The following is a 20,721-nucleotide window of genomic DNA, read 5'->3' as shown; positions in this document are numbered from 1 at the left end:
AATAAAGAATCTGGGGTTATAAATTTTATTGTCATTCTTTTTCACTGACCACAGTGCAAATTTGTTCTACTCAGTCATAAGTAAGACCAATGAAGTTCTCAACCTGGAAGAGTTCTGGGGTTATCATTGGAAGAGAAATGAAAGATAATCATCATTGTATATAAATGCTAGCATATTGCCTTAGGTGAGGTCCATTATTATTACTAAAGGGGTGTAGAAAACAGGGAAACAGGGTTCACCTTCCATTAGCCAGAAGAAATGTTGTTTCTCTGAGATCTTCTCTGTCTACATCATATAATTTTAACTGATTTCTCCTCCCTCCAATGTTCAGTATTCTGGGCACTCATTAAATGCTATGACGGTTATTGATCTGGTAATGATTTATTGCATTTTTGCCTTTTCTCCAAATGTAGAACCTACTATAAACATCCTCATGTAGGTTTTTGTGTGGATATAAGTTTACCCAGATCCTTTGGGTAAATACCAAGGACCAGGACTACTGGATTGTAAGGTAAAAGTACATTTAGTTTTGTAAAAGACCACCAAACTGTCTACCAAAGTGACTGTACTATTTTGCATTCCAGCCAGCAATGATTGAGAATTCCTGTTGCACTACATCTTCACCAGCATTTGGTGTTGTCAGTGGTTTGGATTTTGGCCATTCTAATATGTGTGTATTGATATCTCATTACGTTTTAATTTCCAATGCCCTGCTGACATAAGACATGGAGCATCTTTTTACATCCCTATTTGCAATTTGTACATCTTCTTTGGTGACATAACTACTAACAAAATGTCTCTGGTCCATTTTTAAAAATCATATTGATTGCTTATTATTGAGTTTTAAGAGTTCCTCAAATACTTTGGGTAAGTCTTTCACCAGACGCATCTTTTGCAAATATTTTCTCTCAATCTGGGGCTCTGCTTCTTATGCTCTTGACATTGTCTTTGGAGAGAACTTTCACTTTTTGTGTATGTATGTATGTATGTATTTTGGGGGTGGTGGTGAGGGTACAGGTGGAGGGGGAGAGAGAGACTCTTTTTTTTTAAATTTTTTTTATTTTTTATAAACATATATTTTTATCCCCAGGGGTACAGGTCTGTGAATCGCCAGGTTTACACACTTCACAGCACTCACCAAAGCACATACCCTCCCCAATGTCCATAACACCACCCCCCTTCTCCCAACCCCCCCCCCCAACAACCCCCAGTTTGTTTTGTGAGATTAAGAGTCACTTATGAGGATTGTCTCCTTCCCAATCCCATCTTGTTTCATTCATTCTCTTAACCAGGGTCTCTACCCATCACAGAGCCCAGCTCAGGGCTTGATCTCACAAACCTGAGGTCATGACCTGAGCCAAAATCAAGAGTTAGATGCTTAACTGACTGAGCCACCCAGGCTTTAAATTTTAATGAAGTCCAGATTATTAATTCTTTCTCTCATGGATTTCATTTTTGATGTTACATCTAAGAAGTTATTACCAAACCCAAGAGCATCTGATTTTTTCCTGTCATTTTCTCAGAGTTTGATAATTTTGCATTTTACATTTAGATCTGTGATATATTGAGCTAATTACTGTGAAAGGGGTATAGCTTATGTCTAAATTAATTTTTTGTATATGGATGCCCAATTGTTTCAGCATGATTTGTTGAAAAGACTATTTTTGAAACTATTTTGAAACTTATTGTATTGCATTTGTTCCTTTGTCCAAGATCAGTTGACTATATTCATATGGATATATTTCTGGGCTCTCTATTCTATTCCATTGATCTATGTGCCTAATGATATCTTTCATTATTATTATTTTCTTTTAATGGAAGAAGTTACAGCACTGGAGGTGCCCCAGTGAAGAGGGAAAACTTAATAACATAACAGACACAAGGGTCAATTACTTGAATGAACTGGGATCTAGCGAATAACAAAGAGTTATATATGCATAGGAGTACAGTCAGCTGGCTGGTCTGCATTAAGAACAGAGAATGTCGAATATATGGCTCTCCCCACACATGCGGTGGTGGATGTGGTGGAAGGACAATGGGAACAATCTCTTCAAATCATTTCTATGATCTCAATGTAATATTACTCAAGACTATCAGAAGAGATTTAGAATAAGAAAGGATATGAGGCTTGAGAAGAGGGTAGAGATAATGGGGGAAAATAAGACAGACTAAGGAACTATAAGTCTGCCTGACAGCGCTAAAGCTCCCACTGAAATGATCATGAACTTAAAATGAGATGAGTAAGCATAAATTCTTCCTTAGTCTAGTTCAGCTACTTAAGTTTAGGCACAAAGTAGGCAGAGTTTTAAAGTGTTTAAACACCACCACTGTAAGCTGTGTGATCCTGAAAGACTTATTTAGTTTCTCCAAGCTTCTACTTCCTGATTTATTTTTAGAGGTTATAAGACTCGGATGAGATAATATATGTATACTGTCGTGATTAAGAACTCAAACACTGGAATTAGCCCCCAGTTGGGCTTTGTGTTCAGTAGGGAGTCTGCTTGCAAATTCTCTTCCACTGCTCCTCCCCCCACTCACACTTGTCTTCTCTCTCTCAAAATAAATAAATAAATAAATAAATAAATAAATAATTTTAAAAAAGATTTTTTATTGATTTGACAGACAGAGATCACAAGTAGGCAGAGAGGCAGGCAGAGAGACAGAAGAGGAAGCAGGCTCCCTGCTGAGCAGAGAACCCAATGTGGGGCTCAATCCCAGGACCCTGGGATAATGACCTGAGCCAAAGGCAATGGCTTTAACCCACAGGCGCCCCAATAAATAAGTCTTTTAAAAAGAGAAGCTGAAAGCCTGAATCTCTGTGGACATCAAAATTACTAAGAGGTATGACAGAGAGTCGCATTGATAAGAATGACAATGAATGGCAAGATTTCATTCTTTTTTATGGCTGAATACTATTCCATTGTGTGTGTGTGTGTGTGTTTGTACCACAACTTCTTTACCCATTTATCAATCAACGGACAGTTGGCCTGCTTCCAGGAGGTACAAGGGAATGAAAAATACAGAGGAATGACCTTACCTGAAAACCCAGTAGTACAAAATATATGGGAGGAAAAGCAGCCCCCACTTGACCGAGTGCAGAGCACATTTGAAATATTTAGCTTCCTAAGACTCAAAACTCATAACACTGGCTCATAAACCTGCCACTCAACTCTCACACTCTGTAGGAATCCACCCCTATATGACACTGAATTTTTAGAGGAGTCTGGAACAAACAAAATATTAACCCATGTAATAATGGGGTCCAAAAAATTGTGGAGATAGGCAATAGCGGCAGCTTCAGAAAATATGCCAACTGCCTAGTTTGCCCCCACAGTACTACAGTAGCGAAGTTACCCTGCAGCAAACAGGCAGCTGAAGGCAGTTGGCAATTATAATAGGCCGTTATCAAAATGGCATTAAAATGATATAAAACTACAAATAACAACAATCTTCTTAGGTTTTTAAAATATCCTTAGAAACTATTTCACATCTGGAATGGCTAAATTGAGACGATCGTCACAGGAAAATTAAGTCACCAAAAATAATATGATAATAAACCATTACAACACACAGCAGCTTTATATCAGTGATGTTAAGCTAATGGGAGAAGTGCAAAAGTCTCAACTCTATCACCATTTAGCCTGGAATAAATAAAAACTTATGACAGAACAAATTAAGGAGTGAACGATTTAATACCGTAATTAGTAGTGAGAAATGTAAAAATTAGTAATTATTGAAGAAACCATATGTTTAATGTATTAACTGTAGCTATTAAAACTGTATTATATTATTTTGTCAGATTATGTAATGAGTGAGATTTTTCCAAAGTATAAGCTACTTCCTGGGAGGAAGATTAGGTTTTGGGGAAGCCTCATTATTTAGGCCACAGTTAACTGTACATTAGTTTTGTATTATGGTTTGCACCCTGGGAGGTCTAATTCAATTGTAAAAATAGGTTTTTAAAAGAGTTTGATGAGGTGTCAAAAAACAATATTTAGCAACTGTAAATTCCCGAGCACTGAATAAATCTGGAGACTCTGTGTCTCCCAGAATCATGTAAGATTTTAGGAAACAGACCTGGGAAAGTTCTGGGTATCTATCCCTCACTTATACAGGAATCCTTTGTCAGGTAAGACTTAAACCCATGCTCAGAAGTGCTCAAAATACCAGGTTAATTCCAGAATATTCCTAGGAATACCAGTATTTTCTAGATGAGATAAGTGCATTCTCAACTATGGAAATAGTTGGAGAAAACTACACAGACCCAGCTAAATTATTTAGGACATTTCTAACGTTTCATGGTTTAATACAGGGAGTACTCTTAGTCATCGATTTGTTAATTCTTCACAAAATTTTAAACACCCCCACTGTAGCATGTGCTGGGATATAATTCCACTTACAGGCCTTATATTTTATTAGGGAAGAGACTAATATATACATGTAAACACGCATGCATATGAAATTGAAACTAACTCAAAGTTGGGTTAAATGCTTTGAAAAGAGTTCACAAGGGACCAAAAATATTATTGGGTCCAGGAATCTCCTTTATAAAGCCAGGGAAACCCTCTCTGAGGAGGTAACATGAGCAACAACCTGTGAGAACAGGAGCCAGGCTTGACAAGTGTATCAGGAAAGAACACTCCAGGGAAAGCATGTGCAGAAGAATTTCTGGGAGCAGAGTAGAATTTGGCAAATATTCATGAAACAGAGAGGATTCCATCATAGTTGGAATACATCAGCCAGAAGAGTACCTGTCACACACACACACACTGACTGCCCCGAAATACATAGCATGCAAAATTGGAATAATGTGGATACAGAGCTATAGAAACTGATAGACTTTCAGAATCATAGCCTTATTCAGGCTGGTCTGCATTCCATAAAATTCAATGTTAAGTCTCAGTTCAATGATTTTTTAAAAAATATTTTATTTATTTATTTGTCAGAGAGAAAGAGCATGCCCAAGCAGGCAGAGTAGCAGGCAGAGGCAGAGAGAGAAGCAGGCTCCCCACTGAGCAACGAGCCCAATGTGGGACTCATTCCCAGGACCCTAGGATCATGATCTGAGCCGAAGGCAGTGGCTCAACCCACTGAGCCACTCAGGCATCCCCAGTTCAATGATTTTTAATAAATACATAAAATTGTGCAACCATAACCACCAACCACTTTAAAACTTTTCATCACTTCAAAAAGTTGCCTCATGTACTACTGCAAAGTATGGGAAATGAGTTAGTCGCCACTCCTATCTCCAGCTCTAGTCAACTAGTAATCTGCGTCTTTCCTTCATAGATTTTCTTTTTCTAGAAATGTCATATAAATTTAATCACACAATATGTAGTCTTTATGTCTGGTTTCTGTCACTTAGCAAAATGTGTTTGCGGTTCCTCTGTCATTTCATGTATCAGCAGTAGTTTGTCACTTTTTATTTCTGAATTGTATTTCATTGTATGGATATACCACATTTTCTTTATTCATTTACCAGTTGGACGTTTGGATTGTTTCCACTTCGGGACTATTATGCATAATGCTGCTATAAATATTGGTTGACAAGTCTTTAAAGGAACACAAGTTTGGGGTAGATAATTCAGAGTGAAATTGCTCGATCATATGGTAACTCCACGATTAACTTTTTAAGAAGTTGCCACATTGTTTGAGCCGTATGTTTTTAATTTCTGGCTCATGGACTAGTTTTAGAGGATAACAATTACTGGAGAGCCTACTAGGATAACTGATGGAACCTGTACCATAGTCCTCTTATTTCAACCTGACAGTGTATCACAAGGGGCCTGGATATGAAAATATTGCCATTTACAGATGGGAGAGTTCAAAAGGGGGAGAACAAAGTGACCACCTTATGAGAAGTTCACATGAACTAATCAAATGTTTTTAGTGAACCTCACAGTTCATGATGTTAATACAGGGTCTGTCAAAAAAATTATTCAAATTATTGGAACTAAGGTGTGTGTATAGGTCCATCCAGCTTGGAAATACACTTTGTGCTAAACAGAAATATTTCTCCACCATGTGGTCAAAATATAAGATTCTCCTTTCTCCTAATAAGAATCACTTCCATGATATTTAAGTACTTCTCGCTGCCCATCATCGACGTCTGAAAATGGACTTTCCTATGATATCTTCGGATCTCAAAAATTTTAAAGGTAAATGAAATGCTAAATGGGCCTGTTAGTAGAGAGTGGCAAAACTGATGAAGACAATGTGCAATGACTTTCTATATGAGGCAGAAACATGCACAACGCATAAAGAAAAAGAAACTAAATATATCTGATGTTGTTATAAAAGAAAACAGAGCCAAAAGCAATTTGTCTGTGCTTCTTTCCCATCTGTGTGGCTCCTTCAGTTAAACAGCCAATGCAGTCAAATCTGATTTGCTTTCCCATTATAAAAGTTGTGGCTTAACTCGGAGCTATGCTGGAATGTCTAGATAAAGACATCTTTACATAAATACTGTATATACATCTATGTTTTACACATATGCTTTCTACATGTGATTTTTATACACACACCCTTGTTTTCCCATCTCCAGGTAACATATTAGCCCACGAGAAACATTTAAAGGGAAGCTTTTTTCCCAGAGCTGAGAGAATTGTTCTTTCTCCTAAACTTGACTACACCACCAGAAAAGCTACAGAGTTATCTGCCTGTTCTCATATCAGAAAAGAAAGTTGTTATCTCCTTTACAGTCAAGAGTGGAAGAAATAAACTGAATGATTTAAGAATATGCCTTGGCAGATAGAAGGTATATGCACTGTGGTCTGTGTCCATCTGATCGGGTTAGAAGCTAAGTTCAACATTAAGTGCTTCTCATGAGGAGTCAGACATGACATCAGATAGCCTTTCCTTCAGACTAGTGCTCCAACCAGCTGACCATCCTAGCTATAAACATTTGCCCCAGCTGTATTTTCCCACTCCTGGATGATTGTCTGCCTGGCAACAAGACGACAGAAGTACTAAGCCAAAATATCCTTATGTGGGCATAGCTGCCTCTTCATGGCAGAGCCAATTTGGAACCTATCCATTGGCAGGGATGTCCCAGAAGCAGCCAATTTTAGTTCAGCTTCTTTAAAACTCTGGATTGTAAACAAACAGTAAGATTTTCCACTGTGGAAGGGAGAATAATGAGAAGAAGGATATAGAAGAGAACCATTAGGTGAAGCTAACACCTAGTTCACCAGAGCAACTGGGAATTAAAAGAATGAGTTGAAACCTTTTAGGGACTCTAGTGATAAGGCCCCAAATCCTTCACTTTCTAGAATCTATGAACTACATGTAGCTCTTCCTTCCTTTTCTTCCCTGCACTTAAGTTATTAAATCTCCATATCATTGCTTGTTTTTTTCTCCTCCTTCTTCTTGATATTTGAAATGGTAGGTAAAAATTGGACATGTTTAATAGGTGGCTGCTGGTTTAACAGTAAGAGGTAGTTGCTGTAATTGCTTCGTTTGAGCAGCATTAACATGATGTCCTGGGTTTCACAAACAAATTTTCTAGATTAAAAGTTCTTAAAAACTCATAATTTTTAGATTCAACAAAAATTTAAGGCAAGTCCAGTATTATCCATTCCATAAATACATGTCTTCTAGAATCAAGCACAACTTTGATATGCATGTCTCACCTGTCACACTGCTCTGTAGTACAACAGAGTCAAAAGAGCAAGTTTAGAGTCAGATGGCCAAGGTAGGATTTAAAGCCCACATGACTTATTACTTTATTGAGTATCCTATGGCAATATCCTTGAGTTCTCTGAGCCTTGGTTTCCTCTTAACAAAAAGGGAATAATAATAATGATTACTTCACTGGGTTGCTATAAAAACTAAGTGACTCTCTGCACCCAACAAAATAGTTATAGGAGTTGTTAATTATACCATCATTAATGTAGTAGTGTGCTGTTATTCAAACTGAATGTAAAATTCCTGATTATCAGCTCACAACATGGATGTGATAAAAAAAAAATCATTTCAATTTGGAATCAGTAAGGTACCTCTGGCCAATAATGTCATCCTAAAATTTAATGCATCAAGCACTGTCATTTATAATATCAAAAATACAGGTAACCCAGTACCACCCATTAATTGAGAAAATATAGCGACAAAATGCCATCTTGAAATTGGAATCTCTTTAACATGTATTTGTATTTTATTGATCACAGCAGTATTTATATGCATTTAGGAAAAAGCACAGTACATTTTCATGTTAGAAATATTTTTCAGATTACTAAAAAAAAAAAGTTTGGTGTGCATATGGATTGGTGGGCTCTGTCCAACAACTCCATCACTCCTCACAGTCCCTTGGCACACAGACTGGGAATCACCAACGTTGGTTAAGGTCAAAACAGACAAGGGAGCCTTACGCTTACTAGTGCTGCTTGCCAAGTAGAAATGCTAACCTGCTCTTTCCCAGGATTTTAAAAAAGCATTTGAAGATATTTCACAAGATAAATGGAAATGGGATAAACACAAGGCCTTAAGGAAAATATACTTCTGGTGCATTTATTAAGCACTTGGATCTGATGCATGACACCTGCTTGAAACTCAAAGAATTATCACAGGCTTTGCCGAGGGAAAAAAGACAAGAATTATGACTGCACACAGGCTCATACTTCAGCAAGTCAATGTTTTTAAATCAATGGAAAACAATCCAGTGATTGTGTTTGCTTCAAAGAGAAAGCAATGTAAGATGACATACAGTATTTCAAGCTGTTCAAATTACTGATGGCAGAGTGGCAAGATATATATCCATTAAAACCAAATAGTTGTTTCAAAGTATGTTGGCCAACAGAGATAAATAGTGTCTCTCTGAAGTAAATATAAAATGATTTCTTTACTCAGAATTTTGGACCCTATAATGCTTTCAACCACGAGTACCACTTACTTATTTTAGAAATCTTCAATTTGTACCTTCATTTAGGATTTCTTGAGTTAGCCCACCGAAATCATTTCTGCCTAGCAAAGAGGCATATGCATAGGAACAAAGTATGCATATTTCTATAAGAGACTCTCTGATGGTCTTATTAATATTGATAAATTGATCATATTGAATGAGTTAAACATGAATGAGTTAAATGTGTTAAACATAGAGGTTACTCTCAGAGGAGTATTACATCATCAATACTACCCCCAGGCTAGAAATTAATGAGCCATGTTTAAGAGCATTATTTTTTGATAGGAAGAAGCATGTACAATTTATCTTTCTATCTTGATTCTTCTCTCATCAGCATTTTCATTAATCAATGTAAAAAAGTGAAAACTTTGATACACAAAGTACTAATCACCATCTAAATTTCCTCAAAGGCTTGCATTCCCCTGATCAGTGAAAATTATCCTCTCTTCTTTATCTTTCTAAAAAGTCCAAGGTAACTAATAGCATAGACCAATCAATAGCATTCGCCAATTTTAGATGTTCAAAATTTAAACAGATTTCTTCTATATAAAGATTTTGTACAAGTGATGATTTAAAAATGACCTTAGGGGGCAACTGGGTGGCTCAGTGGGTTAAGCCTCTGCTTTCAGCTCAGGTCATGATCTCAGGGTCCTGGGATCAAGCCCCACATCGGGCTCTCTGCTCAGCAGGGAACCTGCTTCCTCCTCTCTTTGCCTGCTTCTCTGCCTACTTGTGATCTCTCTGTCAAATAAATAAAATTTTAAAAAATTAAAAATTAAAAATAAATAAATAAAAATGACCTTAGTATTATTCCAAGCCCTTTTCCTCTCCACTGTAAGCTATGGTTCTTCCCATAAAACACAGCCTAAGAAAAAGAAATATAAATTTAACTTCCTCAAAACTGAAAAAAAAAAAAAACCTACTTAATTTAATCTCTCCTACTATACTCTCTTCAAAGAAATGATTTTTAAGTCCAGAAGTCAGACTTCCATTGGAAGTTGGAAAAAATCAAAAACTTGGAAAAATGCAAGAGATACTAACGAATTCTGTTTGATAAAGACAACAAATAGAGAAGAGTGTAGTGTTTGTTGAAGGCTAGAATATATTATGATGTTTTCAAGCAAAAGGTTAAAAGTATATGAATAAAGTGGATAATTGCTGGTTTATTGTCTTTATAAAGAAAACCACACAGGATAATGAAAAGTATGAAAATGACCAAAGTTTGTACTGATCAATGATATGAGTCTTAGAGACAACTGACTATGAGAAAGCAACACATTACTATGGTTAAAACAACACTGTGGTATATTTAAAAGAATGTAAACTTGTTAGTTAAATAACTGATCAAACAATAACACTACTGTTTAAATTTTTAAACTCTAAAATTTGGGCAGATATCTTAGAGACATGGCATAAAATATTAGCAAAGAATATTAAAATTTAGAAAATGGAAAAAATAGATTACAAATTCTAACCTCAAATTTAGTAATAATGATGATGTACCTAAGTATTCTCTATGAAGTTTTTTTTTTCATTTTCATAATTCTGCTCTTATATTGATCTCCATTTATGCTCAAGACCACTGAGTTCAAAACACCCAAGCAAAGAATTAGATTCAGGTATACCTAACCTAGAGTCTGTGACCCTAACTACTATTGCAAGTTATACCATGAAATCGTGATTTCACCTCTAGACCTATTTCTCCCTAAGTTTTCCTCATAATAATAAAGAAGCCATCACCACTCAATTAGTCAAGCTTTAAGCCTAGGCATTCTTCTTCTTTTTCTTTTTTTTTTTTTAAATATTTTATTTATTTATTTGACAGACAGAGATTACAAGTAGGCAGATAGGCAGGCAGAGAGAGGAGGAAGCAGGCTCCCTGCTGAGCAGAGAGCCCAATGTGGGGCTCAATCCCGGGACCCTGGGATCATGACCTGGGCCAAAGGCAGAGACTTTAACCCACTGAGCCACCCAGGCGCCCCTAGGCATTATTCTTGACTTCCTCTTTTACCCCCACTCTACATTCAACCCAATAATAATAAGCCCTGACAACCTCTTTAAATTTTTCTCCAAGCTTCGACCTCTACCCTCCTGTCCTGAGTCATCATTTTCTCTCACCCAGATTACTCAATATGCTAACTGGTATTCTTGTTTCCATTCCTCCTATAACACACAGCAGACTTGGTAATATTTAAAAATGTAAATCAGATCTGGCTCCAGAGGTTTCCCACGCTGCTTAGAATAAAATCTTAAATATCTTTAGTGGCATGTCAAAGCTCCACATGACCTGATCCCTCCATCTCTCCCCAAGTTCATCCTCTAGACTCCCTCTTTTTTAATGAGAGCCAGACATTCACACACTAAGTTTATCTTCACACACTAAGTTTATCTCCAAGAATCCTTGCACTTGTTCTTACCTCTCTCTACAGTACCTTTGCTTAGGGCTGGCCCTGTCTTATAGTCAGATCTCAATTTAGATGTCACCTCCGCCGTGAAATGCCTTTTCGGACTCCGGGATCTGAAGTAGCTAGCCATTCACTATTCACTTTACCCTATTTTAATTTTCTGCCTAAAATTTCTCACACCAGGCATTTTCTTGTTTTTGTTGGTCTGTTCATTTTTTAAGATTGATTGATTGATTGATTTGATATGAGATAGAGAGAAAGCACGTGCATGTGGAAGGGTCGGGGCAGAGGGAATCTCAAGCAGATTCCCCATTGAGTGAGGACCCTGACACATGGCTCCATCCCATGACCCCAAGATCATTACCTGAGCTGAAACCAACAGTTAGAATCTCAACCAACTGAGCCACCCAGACGCCATTGTTTATTGTTTCTACTCCCAAAAGAACAAGTTCTATAAGATTTTGTCTAATTCACTGCTGGATCCCCAGTGCCCCAGACACTAACTGCCCAATGAGTATTTTTTTTAATGAAGCATGAATGAAGAGAGACGTTACTCACACAGGGAGCATTTTACCAATTGCCTACACAGAAAGATCACAGCATTGCTGAGAGCTATCTTCCACACTCCTTCCACCCTCCCTTATCCAATCCATAGATATTCTAACCCTGCAATTAAAATTTCAGTCTAAGAAAAAATGCTCTTTGTTAAAATTAAGATACCCACCCCCAATGGCCTATATTTTAAGCTTTAGCAGTCATTTACACCTCAATGTAAATAATTTTAATGATTATATATCTGAAGATAGGGATGAAAAAGGTAAAAAAGTAAAATAAACTAAAAATAAAAGCCTGAAGCTATTGAGAGACTTAAAGTGAGGAAAAGGGGAATTGGGCTTCAAGACATACCTGATGAATTAAAAAACTGTCCTGGCTATTCTGAAAAGGAGCTTTGTCTAATAAGTGAGGCCTGGTGCAGAATTAATGTTTCTTAGAAACAGTTTTTAAGTACTGACAAAAGATGGCCATCTGTTCTTCTCATGCTACAGACAGACAAAGGGAGAAAGAATAAAATGCAGTACAGAGGGTTTGGATTAGATATGGACAAGGATGCCTACACAGAAATGTGAGGTGTTATACAATGGAATAAGTTTCTGGAAGAAAATAGCAACTTCTCTCAATATGGAGATCTTTAGAACTAATTTAGATTTGTATCAGCAATAGATGCTTAAGAAGTCAGGAAAGTGGACTTTATTCCTCTGTTCTTCTGAGTGGTATCATCTGACACAGTGAATAAAGACCAAAAGGTCTTGAACAATTAGAAATCCAGAGCAAAGTCTGCCTAACGCAGGACTGTCAACTACATGCTGCAGATGGAAGACCAAAAACGCAACCTAAACACATCAAGCTTTTGTATTTAATTTACTTGTATCAGAAGTCACCTTTTACATGACATAGACTTGCCTGAGTGATCTGAGAGTACCAGAACAAAAAGAAAGAAACAAGAAACAAGAGTGCCAATGGCTACCATTACTTTTGCAACTTTCCCCATACTATTTTCTTCCTTTCTTCAGATCCTCTTTTATTTGAGTATCTAACAAGCCACCAATCTGCAGAAATTCATGTTCATGATACAAAATTTCTCTTCTGTTCTTTTAATTTCCATATTCACTCTATACTTCCAAGCCAAAACAATGCACCAAAGAATAGTTACAGGTTTTCAAGGATGCCAAGAACAGGGGTCTACTCATTTTGGTTTTGAAGCTCTGGAAATTTTGTTGTTTTCAATGCTTTTAATGTTGTGTTTTCTTTTTTAAAAGAATTTTAGGATACTGATATTGGTATAGTCCATCCAATCTAAATGACTGCCTTATAACCAGGTACCTTGTTTACATTGGATCACATTCTATGGAACTGAAAGCCAAATCTGAGTGAAGTTTGCACAATAGTTGTCATCAAAAAGCATGAACTTGGGGGTGCTTGGGTGGCTCAGTTAGTTGGTTAAGCATCTGCCTTCAGCTCAGGTAATGATCCCGGGGTCCTGGGATAGAGCCCCACATCAAGTTCTCTTGCTCTATGGGGAGCTTGCTTCTCCCTCTCCCTCTCCCTTTGCCCCTCCCAACTTGTGCTCTCTCTCTCTTTCTCTCAAATAAATAAATAATATTTGGGGGGAAAAAAAAAGCTTGTGGTTGTGAAAACATACTGACCAGAAAAAACCTGCCCAACAGACAACACAGCCTAGTCTGACTGCAGATCATCTTGCAATAGTTCATTATCAGTGCATACAAAAACAAATATGCCCTGGAGAATGTTTCATTTAGTTATCACGTTTATGATTGTATTTTACATTATGTACATATTCTTAAATTGATTGGCCCATGAAAGTAAAAGAGTAGTTGGTAAGGTTAAAAATTCATTTAAAAAAGAGAAACAATTAAAGCGATGATAAATTATAGTACCTTGTATGCAAAAGTAAAAAAAAATTACATTGACAAAGAGTGACATGGTAAAAAAACATATTCATTACTTTAAAATATAACAGAAGACCTAAGAGCTTCAATTTAAAAAAAATCTTCATTTTTAATATTTGTAACTTGAATAATATATCTTTATGGTTTTGTTTGGACTTAATTTATACATTTATACATTAATTTATAGTACATCTTATAACTATATAAAATGCGTACTTTGCTTTATGCTTATACAATATTTAAGAAACTTTATATTGGATATAATTGAGTCAACTCTAAAGTCAAAAGGTGTTTTTTGTTTTGTTCTTTTTTTTTTCTTTAGAAAGTTGTGGAAAATTATCTAAGATTAAGAAATACTAGAATAGCTGAGCCTTATATGGGTTAAAGGGAAAATGACTCAGTTACTTGATTTAAATAATGCATACTAAGTCATTAAATAGTTACAACCGTTTTTAAAGAAGCCTTGGTAATCCAAACAAATCTTCTTGTGTGCCTTCACAGGTACCCTATATGCAACCTAACTCAGAGCTGTCAGTAACTAGAATCAACCTCCCCAAACCCCCACAACACACACACTAAATGAGTGTTGATAAATCACATTGACTGATCTGATATCCAGAGAGAACTGTACTTCTGAAACTTGAGTGTACCTAAGAACCACCAGGGTGCTTAGGGAAAAGGCATTCTCAGGAGCTTCTTCCAGATACTCTGATTTCTTCGATCTTGGTTAATCTGAGACTCTGCACTTTCCCCAAGCACCCCAGGTGGTACTGATGCAGGTGGTCCCAAGCCCACCCTCAGAGAAACATACTTTACCATGATATTGTGAAAATAAGAACAGGTTACATTGCATTCCTTGTAATTCTATCATGCAAATAAATGACTGGGTAAGGGAAATGACTGGAGAATTTTAAAGAACTGCAACTGGAGGAATGTTCAAGGCCACTCTGGTACCGAATTTGAGTTAATGATCATCGTTTAGTCAGTTTTCTATACTGACAATTTTTATACAAGATAAAATTTGCAAAAATATCTGTCCTTTTGGTGCCCAATTTTAAGTGTCTACATTTTTACAATATAAAAAGTTTCATTGTATAAGCATTTAGAAGTCTGAGGTCTTGAGATTTACCTCTTGGGATCACATCCCAGTTACTCTACTTATAAGCTATGTGACTATGGACAATTACTTAACTTCTTGGTGCCTCAGTTTTCTCACCTATAAAATGGGAATGAAAATAATCTCATGGAAATAATGAGGAGGTGGAATGAAATAATGTGTGAAGCTAGACACCTGCCTAGCTACATATTAGAAGTTCACTAGATTTTAGATGATCTTATTACTGGGATTACCTTTATCATATCTATTTTCATGATCATTATATACATTTTTTAAATACTTTTAAAAAAAGAGAGAGAGAGGGCAGTTGTGCTGAGAACTGAATGACTAAAATATGGAGGTGAAGAGCTAAGAGTTTTCCAGACAGACTGGAATAGCATAACAGAACAAGAAGTTATAAAAATATTTGGGCATATTCTTTTTTTAAAAATTTTTAAAAAAGATTTTATTTATTTATTTGTCAGAAAGAGAGAGAGAGATAGCACACAAGCAGGCAGAGAGGCAGGCAGAGTCGGAGAGAGAGGCAGGCTTCCTGCTGAGCAAGGAGCCCAATGTGGGACTCCATCCCAGGACTCTGGGATCATGACCTGAGCTGAAGGCAGTTGCTTAACCCACTAAGCCACCCAGGCGTCCCTTGGGCATGTTCTTTAACAGTGAGTTATTCTGTGTGTTAAAGCATCAAGTACCCAGGGAAAGACAACTTGGAGATGAGCAGAAAAGATAGATTGGGGGCCACATGGTAGAAATCCCTAAATACCTTGCTAAATTTGAGCCAGATTTGAAGGACCACAAGAAGCCAATAAGAGACTATGAAAACAGGAGAGCTGAGGCAAGAAGCTTTAAAGCAATTAGCAAGATGCCCAGGTGTCATTTCAAAAATATGGTCCATGGACCCATAATATCAGCATCACCTGGGAATCATTCAAAATGCAAATTCCAGGGCCTCTTCATAGGCCAACTGAACTAGAACCTCTAAGGATGCTGTTATGTGTTCTAACAAGTCCTCCAGGTGATTCAGATTCAAGCTCAAATTTCAGAACCACTGCTGTAAGTACTGAATAGACTGGGGGTCAGTGGGGAGAGACTGGGAGGTATGAGGTCCACCGTGAACCTAGTGATCCAGTTAGGAAGCCACTGAGAAGCTACTGAAATTCCATATGAGAAGAAGTTACGGCCTGTACTAAATCAGTAGAAATAGAGGTAAAGGGGTTGAGCCAACAGTATTGTAAAAAATAAAGTCAACACTCTTGGCATTTGTTAGTCTTTGCCATCATTAATAGAGGAAAAATAATTTATCAAAAAGATAACCCTTAGTTCAATTTATATATAGTCTGAAAATATGAAAGTGGGCTAATTGCACTAACTTTCTTCTACTTTAAAAATTTAAATTCCATTAAAGGAGAAAAGAGAGATGATTCTGCTGCACAACCATTAAAATTAGCATAGTAAATTTTGTATGAATTTGACAATCTCTGTTATCAGTAAATCTAGAACTACCAGACCTCTCTTGCTAAATTCCAACTCTATTTAGTTTCACACTGTGATTTTTTAATGGTCTTATTTGTGCATTATTTCAATTTTTCATTATATATTGTGCCATTTAGTATTCTCCATGATTATGTTTTCACTGAACAGATGCACTACGGTTTCACTGCACCAAATTCTATGATCCATAATTAGATGTCAATATGTTTTCTTTATGAACTAAATACATTTTTAGTTACTTGGACATTAATTAAAATCACATGCTGGATTGTTACATCCTTTCAACACATTTTTGAGGAAATATTTTTGGTTTACTTGAATGCTTTAAAACATTCAATTTTATACTATATAATTCTTTCTTCCATAAGAACAGATACTGTAGCTAATATATAAATATTAATTACAGAGTTACACCACAGAAGCCATTAATGAGATATAACCATTCACATGCAAAAGCATCGACATTTGATGAATTGGGAGAAAAGAATAAATTCTTCTTAATTATTGCTCTTTAAACATATCATGATCTATATTTATTTTCATGGCAATTTTAGGAAAAAGAATAAATGAAACAAAATTTCAGAATAACAGCAAACAATGACCACTACCGAAATACCATGGGAATAGAAGCAGTTTTAAAAATTCTTAAAAATTCACATATAGATAAAAACATCCAGGATGATAAGGTGATACAGAGCTCACACTCATTACTCATGTTATATTGTACCATTTGAATATTCTAAACTCATGAATTTGAATGATGCACTTATCTTACAGAAAAATTAAGAACAGGCATTTCAGAGGAAGAAGAAAACATTTCTATCTCTAACAAAATATTGGAAAATCTAACCCTAGACAATGATTTTACTTACATCCCATCTGTTTTTGTAAATGTAGTATGGAACTTACCAGAGTTTAGAGAAGAAAGGGAGGTAAGCATATAGAAATTATTCTAGCATGTCTCTATCATTCTATCTCTGTTACTCTACTGTTTACTCATTTAGATCTATATACAACTCGTGCAAAAATTCAGGTATAAAACTCCCCTCAATACAGTTGGTATAATGGAAGCTAATGTGTTTCCTAACATTAGTTCCCATTCTACCTCAAATACAGGAAACATGAAGGAATAAGCTGTTACCTGTTTTGGAAATGTGTTTATTCAAAATGATTCCTCTCCTTGGGGTTTTAGAGAATAACATATATGGTACACTGATATGTATTTGTTTATCCATGAAGCATGCTGAACTACATATATCTATATGGGTGGATAAGGGAGCAGGAGTGAGTTTTAGTATTTCAGCATTTTAATGATGAGGTAGTATTTTGAGAATATGCTTCAGGAAGGGCTACCTACAAGAATTGAGCCTACTGAACCACAGCCACATTTTATCAGAGATATTTACAAGCATGCTTCTCAGTTCAAAAGCTGAGAAAAATATGTCTGCCTTGAAGGTTCTAGGAGGGAGCAGCAGAAGGTTCTTGTCTATTGAGAAAAGATTATTTTTTGAAATTTCTCTTATATGAAGAAGAGATTTCATGTTTACATTTAGAGCAGCACCCATTCATGTTAGAAATGCAGAAACTAAAAGAAAAAAGATAAATGGAAGGAAGGAAGGGAAAAAAAGAAAGGCAGGCAAAAGCTCATTACCTAGCCATAGACCAACTAAATAAGAATTTACAGTTTGACAAGATACTCCTGGTGATTTATTTTGCACACTAAAATGTAAAGTTTACTTCTCTAAGGCTTTCATTTAGCCAAAATATAGTGCTTATAAATAATACACTCCATGATATCCATACCACCTTAGATAACTGGGATGAGAGATGGCTGAATGAAAGGGAATAATTGGGACATATACTTAAAAATATTCACTATAGGGGTGCCTGGGTGGTTCAGTGGGTCAAACCCCTGCCTTCAGCTCAGGTCATGAACTTGGGGTCCTGGGATCGAGCCCCACATCAGGCTCTCTGCTCAGTGGGGTGCCTGCTTCTCTTCCTACCACCGCCCCCCAGCCTCTGCCTGCCTCTCTGCCTACTTGTCATCTCTGTCCATCAAATAAATAAATAAAATCTTTTTTAAAAATTCACTATATATCCGAAATTCAGATTAGCTAGATGTCTGGAATTTAATCCAGCAGCTCTATCTGGGATGCACACACTGACTCTGTCCTTCTGTCCTTCAAATGTGCACAATAAAACTCCTCTCGCCTATCCTGAGACCAATGTCTTCCAAAGGAGTATCCTAAACTACTCTTCACAGTCAGGAATCACTGTCCTATTTGGCTTGCCTGTGCTGAGACCATTCCCAGCATGAGAAAATTACTAACACCAGTGGTAACTTTCTCTTTCTCCTTTAGTCAAAACATAGTCAGACCTTCATTTCTAGCAATGTGGTACACACACCTCTCTACTGAAGAAACTTCTGAAAATGTTAATAAGATATCTTCTTAAGTGCCTTGATTTATTCAAAAGAAAACAAGGAATATTCAGACTAAAATATAAGTAAAAGTGAAGAATGGTGTTAAGAGGATTTCTGAAGTCAGTTTTCACCTTGAGATCACTTCTCGGCCTTTTGGCTAAGATCAAGTGTAGTTTTCACCTTGAGAGATTTACTAAACAAGATAGAATTAAAATTTCCTTTTCATGGCCCTCAAGGGCTCAAGAGACAAGGGGCATGGATGTAATTCTGGCCAAGGTAAGGAGTCTAACAGAAAATTATTAAATAGCTATGACCTTGAGGTTCCTGCCTTCATAACACAAGTAAAGTTAAAGATATTCCCTGAGATTTCATAAGCAAAAGCTAGTTTTCACATGGGTTTATAGCCCGAATTCATACATGTGGGTACTCTGAAGATTGCAAGCCAAAAAACTGAATTTACATTGGTCCCCAACTAGTTAATAGACACAGATATTTACAGAGGCAAATAAAAATTCTCTCTTGAGCACCTATCTTCATTCAGGACTGAAATATTTCCCAAGGTTGAGACTGCAAGAAACATAAGGTCATTGCTCAAAATTACATAACTCACCAAATGCCCCAAATGCCCCAAGAAATCAAAAGAAAAAACAAGTATAAAAACAGCAGGAATGGATTTATGAATATAAAATATTAAATGAACTTATATATTTTAAATGAATATTTAAATATGAATAGAAAAATTGATAACTAATTAAAAGAAATTGACCAAGCAGATTCAAAAAATAACCAAAGAGAATTTATGGAAATAAAAAACAATTGTGATTTAAATTTTACCAGATAGAACTGATAATAGATTGAGATGGGGGGGGGGGCTGGGTGGCTCAGTCAGTTAAGTGTCTGCCTTTGGCTCAGGTCATGATCCAAGGGTCCTGGAATCGAGTCTCACATTGGGGTCCCTGCTCAACAGACAGCCTGCTTGTCCCTCTACCTCTGCCTGCTGCTCTGCCTACTTGTGCTTTCTCTCTATCACTCTGTCAAATAAATAAATAAAATCTTTAAAAAAATAATAGATCAGGGATGGGATACATAAAAAAATACATATCAGGGATACATTAGTAAATAGATGAGGAGTATTAAGAGAAAAAACCCTAAAATCTGTGACATTCAAAAAGTCCAATCTTCATAGTAAAGGCAAAGTTAAAAACTTAAGTAAAAAAAAAAAAAAAAAAACAGTTTTTACATGGTTTTGCAGTCTTAATTCACACAACTGGAGTGCTCTGAAAAACTCAGGCTAATATTTGAATTTACAGAAACACATACAGAAGAAAGATAAACTAAGTTTATAGGCAGTATTAGAAAGGAAATTTCTGAAAAGTATCTGATAAAAATGAAAGACATAAATCCACATATTCAAAAGGCACTCCAAATTTCTAAGTTAGGAAAAAAACAAAACAAATCCTCACCTAAATTCACCACAGTGAAACCACAAGATAAAGAGAAAAATCTTCTGAGAATTAAAAAGTCAAATTGTTTTCCACAGAGTGAACTATAGGTTGATAATTGACTATGGAAATAATTGATAATTGACTATATGGAAAAATCATATGCTAGTATCTATTGGTCTAGAAACATTTAATAATTCAGGAATTATACATGATTAAAGAAAAAAAAACCTAATAGCACACAAGAAATAGAAAGGAACTTCCTTGACTAGATAAAGGTATTTGGGGGGAAAAATAGTAAAATGACCCTTAGTAGTAGAATAATGAAAACTTTCCCTACAGCATCAGGAACAAAAGAACAATGCCTACTATCTTCCCTTCTATTCATGATTGTACTAGTTGTCATATCCAGCATAGTAAGGCAAGAAAAAAAAAGCCAAAAGAAATGAAACAAATAAAATTTTAATTAATCATCAATATACCTGC

This window comes from Mustela putorius, unplaced genomic scaffold (assembly GCF_011764305.1).
Source record: "Mustela putorius furo isolate JIRA1106 unplaced genomic scaffold, ASM1176430v1.1 tig00537350_pilon_pilon_pilon, whole genome shotgun sequence".
NCBI classification, from domain to species: Eukaryota; Metazoa; Chordata; class Mammalia; order Carnivora; family Mustelidae; genus Mustela; species Mustela putorius.
This window is presented reverse-complemented; position numbering follows the sequence as displayed.